The sequence below is a fragment of the Aegilops tauschii genome, chromosome 6 (genome assembly GCF_002575655.3).
Source record: "Aegilops tauschii subsp. strangulata cultivar AL8/78 chromosome 6, Aet v6.0, whole genome shotgun sequence".
NCBI lineage: Eukaryota > Viridiplantae > Streptophyta > Magnoliopsida > Poales > Poaceae > Aegilops > Aegilops tauschii.
In genome coordinates, this window is record NC_053040.3 from 83,741,825 (window position 1) to 83,749,841 (window position 8,017).

The window sequence follows — 8,017 nt, forward strand, 5'->3', positions numbered from 1 at the left end:
GAACAAGAAGGAAAGATATCTAGGTTATATGCTTTACCGAGAGCAACTCTTGGAAAAGGTGGCCATTACCGAGAGCCGAGAATCGACCCTCGGTAACCACTGCTCTAGTTTTTCCCCTTCTCTTTTTGTCTTTGTTTTGCACTATCTTTTTTGTATGTCATATTTCATATGCTTTTACGACCAAAGTTTATAAATTCCATGACTTTTGATGAATTATTTCAAAAGTCAACTTTAAAGAGTGTAAAGTAATAAACATGAGAAGAAGTTGTTGTTGACCGTGGCCTACCCCCTCTCTCGGTGTCGGTCAACTTTCTAGACCGGCATCGAGAGAGAACTTTAAAGAGTGTAAAGTAATAAACATGAGAAGAAGCAGTTGTTGACCGTGGCCTACCCCCTCTCTCGGTGCCGGTCAACTTCCCAGACCGCCGGGGCCACCGGATAGCCCATGCATAGCCCATGCATATACATGCGATGGCCTTCTTTGAGAGCACAAGAAGTTTCGAGGCCAACGGAGCAACTTGACCCGCACTTCCTGCACAAACCGGACACATTCCCACTCGATACCCATAGACTATCTCGAAGAACGGGCCTAGACTTGGTTTGTCATCGCGGGATGACATGCACTAATACGGAGAAGCAGTTATTCACCGTGGACTACACCCTCTCGGTGCCGAATAATGCCCTAGACCGCCAGGCCAACCGGATGGGTGCTCGATATAGAGACCGCCCGAGGGTGGGAGGGCACCCCTACATGCGTGTGGCCCATGCATATGCATGCAGGGGTGGTGTGCTATTTGAATAAGCAACGCACGTCCTTGACATGACACGTGCCTCACAAACCACACACATGGGCAGGAACGTCGAGGACCGGCTGCGTCCGTCCCCGAGACAGAATCTTCGGTGGGTGATCCCATGACAGAACGGGCCTAGACTTGGTCTGTCAACTCGCGATGACATGCACTAACATGGAGAAGCAGTTATTCACCGTGGACTACACCCTCTCGGTGCCGAATAACGCCCTAGACCACCGGGGCCACCGGATGGGTGCTCGATATGGAGACCGCCCGAGGGGGGGAGGGCACCCCTACATGCGCGTGGACCATGCATATGCATGCAGGGGTGGTGTGCTATTTGAATAAGCAACGCACGTCCTTGACGTGGCACGTGCCTCACAAACCACACACACGGGCGGGAACGTCGAGGACCGGCTGCATTCCTCCCCGAGACAGAGTCTTCGGTGGGCGATCCCGTGACAGAACGGGCCTAGACTTGGTCTGTCATCTCGCGATGACATGCACTAACACGAAGAAGCAGTTATTCCCCGTGGCCTACCCCCTCTAGGTGCCGAACAACGCCCTAGACCGCCGGGGACACCGAAGTGGTGCCGGTCTCTAGAACCGGACGAGGCCCATCCGAAGAAGAAAACACAAGACGGTAATTATGATGTGCTAAGATTGTTTGCCAAGCATGAAAGAAAACAACAACAAAAAAGTATAATTCATATTATCGAGAATGAACAAGAAGGAAAGATATCTAGGTTAGATGCTTTACCGAGAGCAACTCTCGGAAAAGGTGGCCATTACCGAGAGCCGAGAATCGAGCCTCGGTAACCACTGCTCTAATTTTTCCCTTCTCTTTTTGTCTTTGTTTTGCACTATCATTTTTGTATCTCATATTTCATATGCTTTTGCGACCAAAGTTTATAAATTCCATGACTTTTGGTGAATTATTTGAAAACTCTACTTTAAAGAGTGTAAAGTAATAAACATGAGAAGAAGCAGTTGTTGACCGTGGCCTATCCCCTCTCTCGGTGCCGGTCAACTTTCTAGACCGGCACCGAGAGAGAACTTTAAAGAGTGTAAAGTAATAAACATGAGAAGAAGCAGTTGTTGACCGTGGCCTACCCCCTCTCTCGGTGCCGGTCAACTTCCTAGACCGCCGGGGCCACCGGATAGCCCATGCATATACATGCGATGGCCTGCTTTGAGAGCACAAGAAGTTTTGAGGCCAACGGAGCAACAGGACCCGCACTTCCTGCACAAACCGGACACATTCCCTCTCGATACCCATAGACTATCTCGAAGAACGGGCCTAGACTTGGTCTGTCATCTCGCAATGACATGCACTAACACGGAGAAGCAGTTATTCACCGTGGACTACACCCTCTCGGTGGTGAATAATGCCCTAGACCGCGAGCGCCACCGGATGGGTGCTCGATATAGAGACCGCCCGAGGGGGGAGGGCACCCTTACATGCGTGTGGCCCATGCATATGCATGCAGGGGTGGTGTGCTATTTGAATAAGCAACGCACGTCCTTGACGTGACACGTGCCTCAAAAACCACACACACGGGCGGGAACGTCGAGGACCGGCTGCGTCCGTCCCCGAGACAGAATCTTTGGTGGGTGATCCCGTGACAAAACGAGCCTAGACTTGGTCTGTCAACTCGCGATGACATGCACTAACACGGAGAAGCAGTTATTCACCATGGACTACACCCTCCCGGTGCCGAATAACGCCCTAGACCGCCGGGGCCACCGGATGGTGCTCGATATGGAGACCGCCCGAGGGGGGGAGGGCACCCCTACATGCGCGTGGACCATGCATATGCATGCAGGGGTGGTGTGCTATTTGAATAAGCAATGCACGTCCTTGACGTGGCACGTGCCTCACAAACCACACACACAGGCAGGAACGTCGAGGACCGGCTGCGTTCGTCCCCGAGACAGAGTCTTCAGTGGGCGATCCCGTGACAGAACGGGCCTAGACTTGGCCTGTCATCTCGCGATGACATGCACTAACACGAAGAAGCAGTTATTCCCCATGGCCTACCCACTCTAGGTGCCGAACAACGCCCTAGACCGCCGGGGCCACCGGATGGGTGCTCGATATGGAGACCGCCCGAGGGGGGGAGGGCACCCCTACATGCGCGTGGCCCATGCATATGCATGCAGGGGTGGTGTGCTATTTGAATAAGCAACGCACGTCCTTGACGTGGCACGTGCCTCACAAACCACAACGGGCCTAGACTTGGCCTGTCATCTCGCGATGACATGCACTAACACGAAGAAGCAGTTATTCCCCGTGGCCTACCCCCTCTAGGTGCCGAACAACGCCCTAGACCGCTGGGGCCACCGGAGCAACATGACCAGCACTTCCTGCACAAAACGGACACGTTCCGACACCATTAATAAAAAAACATCGGCATCAACCATTAAGAAGGCCTATCACTCTGAATGTTCTCTGCTCGAGACAGGTGAACATTCAAAGTGATAGTCCATCTCCTTAACAAGTGTAATGGATACCGAAGCTTACTGCATGTGGACTATCCCACTATTTAAATGGGTTTTGCTGCTTGTCTCTAGGCGAGGTGGGACTAATCTTTGATGGTGCCCTTATCATTACCGTGAGCAGCTCTCGGAAAATACGTCCCCTAGATCTAGGTTAGATGCTTTACCGAGAGTCACACTCGGAAAAAGTAGACATTCCCGAGGGCCGATAGTCGACCCTCGGTAAGTATTGCTCTAATATTTTTTCCTTCTCATTTTGTCTTTGTTTTGCACTATCTTTTTTGTATTTCATATTTCATATGCTTTTACGACCAAAGTTTATAAATTCCATGATTTAGATGATTTTTTTCAAAACTCAACTTTAAAGAGTGTAAAGTATAAAACATGAGAAGAAGCAGTTGTTGACCGTGGGGGGGGGGGGATAGCAATGCCACCGGAGCATCGCACCGGGCCCTCATACATGCCGTACGGTGTGGTGGCATGTCCAAAGAGGCGGCACGCGTCTCCGGGGTGTGGCCCCCCTCACGGACGGCGATGACACAGTAGTAGACGTTCTGCGGTAACGATGCGGCATGAATATTATTAAATACTCAGAGCGCGATAAAATCATGAGTTTTTTACACGACGTGGGCACATGTGCTATAGGACTGATGGTAATTTTCATAGTTTTTGGTGATGGAGAAGTATCTGAACACTTCCTTTTCCGCGGATTGCTCTTCACGTGTCTACGACTGTGGCCGGCGGCCTCCGGGGGCTAGCACATGCCGCCAAATCTTGCGTTGGCGGTCTCTCACAAGTCTGGAAGTGTTGTGGCGGTTGCAAACTCCCGGCCCGCGTCTCTGGGGTGTGCCCCCCCTCACGGACAGCGCCGCCGCCGGCACCTGGAGGGGGGAAACGGACGCGTCGGGTCTACACAGATGGGGTCTTGCTGTGGCTTTGGCCCGGATGTTGCTCCAAAGTGTTCCGATGGGCTGACCTAACACAACCGGGTGGAGAGTTCCACTGGTCAAAGCCCATCCATGCAAAGTCAAAGGGCTAGATCCCGTGGTCAAACGCTACAGGGTTAGGCGGGACGGGGGCCCTGGGGGGGGGGGGGGGTAGCAATGCCACCGGAGCATCGCACCGGGCCCTCATACATGCCGTACGGTGTGGTGGCATGTCCGAAGAGGCGGCATGCGTCTCCGGGGTGTGGCCCCCCTCACGGACGGCGATGACACAGTAGTAGACGTTCTGCGGTAACGATACGGTGTGAATATTATTAAATACTCGGAGCGCGATAAAATCATGAGTTTTTTACACGACGTGGGCACATGTGCTATAGGACTGATGGTAATTTTTCATAATTTTTGGTGATGGAGAAGTATCTGATAAACTTCCCTCTCCGCGTGTCTACGACTATGGCCGGCGGCCTCCAGGGGCTAGCACATGCCGCCAAATCTTACGTAGGCGGCCTCTCACAAGTCTGGAAGTGTTGTGGTGGTTGCAAACGCCCGACACGCGTCTCCGGGGTGTGCCCCCCTCACGGACGGCGCCGCCGCCGGCACCTGGAGGGGGAAACGGACGCGTCGGGTCTACACGGATGGGGTCTTGCTATGGCTTTGGCCCGGATGTTGCTCCAAAGTGTTCCTATGGGCTGACCTAACACAACCGGGTGGAGATTTCCACTTGTCAAAGCCCGTCCGTGCAAAGTCAAAGGGCTAGATCCCATGGTCAAACGCTACAGGGTTAGGCGGGACGGGGGCCCTGGGGGGGTAGCAATGCCACTGGAGCATCGCACCGGGCCCTCATACATGCCGTACGGTGTGGTGGCATGTTCGAAGAGGTGGCACGCGTCTCCGGGGTGTGGCCCCCCTCACGGACGGTGATGACACAGTAGTAGACTTGGTCTACACGGATGGGATCTTGCTATGGCTTTGGCCTAGACTTGGTCTGTCATCTTGCGATGACATGCACTAACATGGAGAAGCAGTTATTCACCGTGGACTACACCCCCTCGGTGCCGATCAACGCCCTAGACTGTCGGGGCCACCGGAGGGGTGCCGGTCTCTAGAACCGGGCGAGGCCCATCATTTGAAAAAGAAAACACAAGACGGTAATTATGATGTGCTAAGGTTGTTTGCCAAGCATGGAAGAAAACAAAAAAAGTATAATACATATTATGGAGAATGCACAAGAAGGATGCTTTACCGAGAGTTCCTCTCGGAAAATGCGGCCATTGCCGAGTGCTGCTAGACAACCCTCGGTAAATTCTGTCGGTGCAGCTCTCGGAAAAGCCCCCGAGATCTAGGTTAAGACTTTTACCGAGTGTCGTTAGAAGTTGGCTCTCGGAAATGTTTCCCGCGGGGACTTATGCAAAATTTCCCCCTCGCGCGCGCTCACTCCTCTCTTCTCTCTCTGTCTCTCTCGCCCCCGCCCCCTCTGTCCGTCGCCGCCCCTTAGTGCCGCCTCCCCATCCGGCGAGCTCTACCGCCGCCGCCACCGGGAGTGCCTCAACCGAGCCCCCCCTCACCGCCACCTCCACCGAGCTCGTCCACCGCCACCATCTCGGCCAAGCTTCACCGAGCACCACCGGCGCAGCATCCCCTCCACTGAGCTCTACCTCGTCCAGCATCCACCTCCCCCGCCGCCCCCCTGCCCCGTTGGTGAGCCCCTACTCAATCTCTTTTTTTTTGAAATAAAAGGGGTTCCCCCCTCTCCATTACAACAAAAGGTGTATATATATGCATAGTGAATAATGTGTGTGAGTGTGTGCTTTGTATGTGTGTGTGTCAGTGAGTGATGTTGGTGTATGTGTGCATATATAATGAATGGTTTTTTATATTTAGGTGTGTATATATGTGCATATATAATGAATGGTGTATGTGAGTGTGTGTGTGTGTGGGAGAGGGGTGCTATTGATGTGTGTATGTGTGCATGTGCGAGTGAGTGTGTGATGTGTGTGTATGGATATGTGAGTGTGTTTGTGTGTGGCGGGTGTGTGAGTGAGTGTTTCATGCAGGACATATGATGTTTGTGTGTTTTACATATGATTGACACAACTTCATTCTTTCATGCAGGACATGCATCTATTTTGACAATAGAGAGTGAATTCTGTTGCATGCTTCAAGGGTAATCTCTTCCCGTTCATGTGTAGGTTTTCATTATTTGTAGATCACCTAAATAGTCGCGTAACCTAGGTGCCTCCCGTTCGGAAGGGTTGTATCTATAAATATGCAAGTCTTTGCATATTTATAACCTCAACTCTTTCGAATTGTCCACGTTTTCCATGGACAACCCGAGGATGTGTAGGCGGGTCGTTTTCATGATGTACTTAGATCCGAGACAGAATTTTGACAGTGTCTCCTTGTTGTTCTCTAGATACACATCCTCTTGGCTTATTGCTGAGACGTGTATTTGGAGAACAGCGGGGAGGTGCTGCCGAAATTTTGTCTCGGGTCAGAGTACGTCATGAAAGCGGACCCAGCCTACACATTCTCGGGTGGGATTAGGACCTATCTTTACCTATTACATAGCTCAGTCCATGTCGTAAAACTTGATGGAACCACTTGTTACATAAAAAATTATGTGTGTGTTTCACTTTATATCAGAGGATGGAAGAACGTGAGTGGATGTACACCGGACATCCCAGCATGGAGGGTATGACCCCTGAGTGGAGGTCGAAGACCAATGATTTCCTGGAATTAGTATTTGCTGGAGAAACGCCAGTTCGTGGAATTTGGTGCCCATGCATGGAGTGTGATAACCAGACTGAAAGAGATAAGATTACTATGAGTAAACACTTAGGCAAATATGGGTTTACGCCAGGCTATTACCGGTGGATCTTTCACGGTGAGACAGAACAGTCCAGGGCGGAGGTGGTGCGACAACGCACCGGCGAATATGATACTCGGATTGAAAACCTGTTAGATGACATCCGCCGTGCGGATCCACGGGAGGACCCGAACTCCGAGGAGCCGCCGGAAAGCCCTGAAGAGTATCATGCAGCTTTGTTTGCGGCACAAAAACCCCTTCACGCCCATACAGAGGTTACTCAACTAGATGGCATTGCACGCCTAACGGCCCTGAAGGCAAACCATAACATGAGCATAATTTGCTTCAATGATTTGTTGTCAGTTATTGCTAGCCTGTTGCCTAAAGAAAATATATTGCCAAAGAACATGTACGAGTCGAACAAAATCCTCGGTTCACTTAAGATGCCGTATGAGCAAATACATGCTTGTCCAAGCGGATGCATGTTATTTAGAAATGAACATAAAGATACGAATTATTTTGTCAAGTGCAAATCCTCTAGGTATATTGAGGTAATAGATGATGATGGTAGCAAGAGGCAGCTCACAATTGCCGTCAATATCCTTCGATATCTTTCATTCATAGAAAGGATCCAGAGGCTTTATATGACCGAGGAAACTGCCCAATATATGAGATGGGCCGCCGAAGGGAAGATGTACAATACAAAAAAGATGCAACATCCACGGGATGGTGAAGCATGGAAGAAATTTGTTGAAATTCATAAGAAAACAGATGACTGGAAGAGTGTAGCTGTTGGGATAACAACCAACGGGTTCAATCCATAGGGTTTGATGGCTGCCATATACAGTTGTTGGCCAGTATATGTTATCCCCCTGAATCTGCCCCCTGGCGTTTGCATGCAACGACATCACATGTTCCTGACGTTGATAATTCCAGGTCCTAACTATCCCGGGAAGCATATGAGTGTGTATATGGAG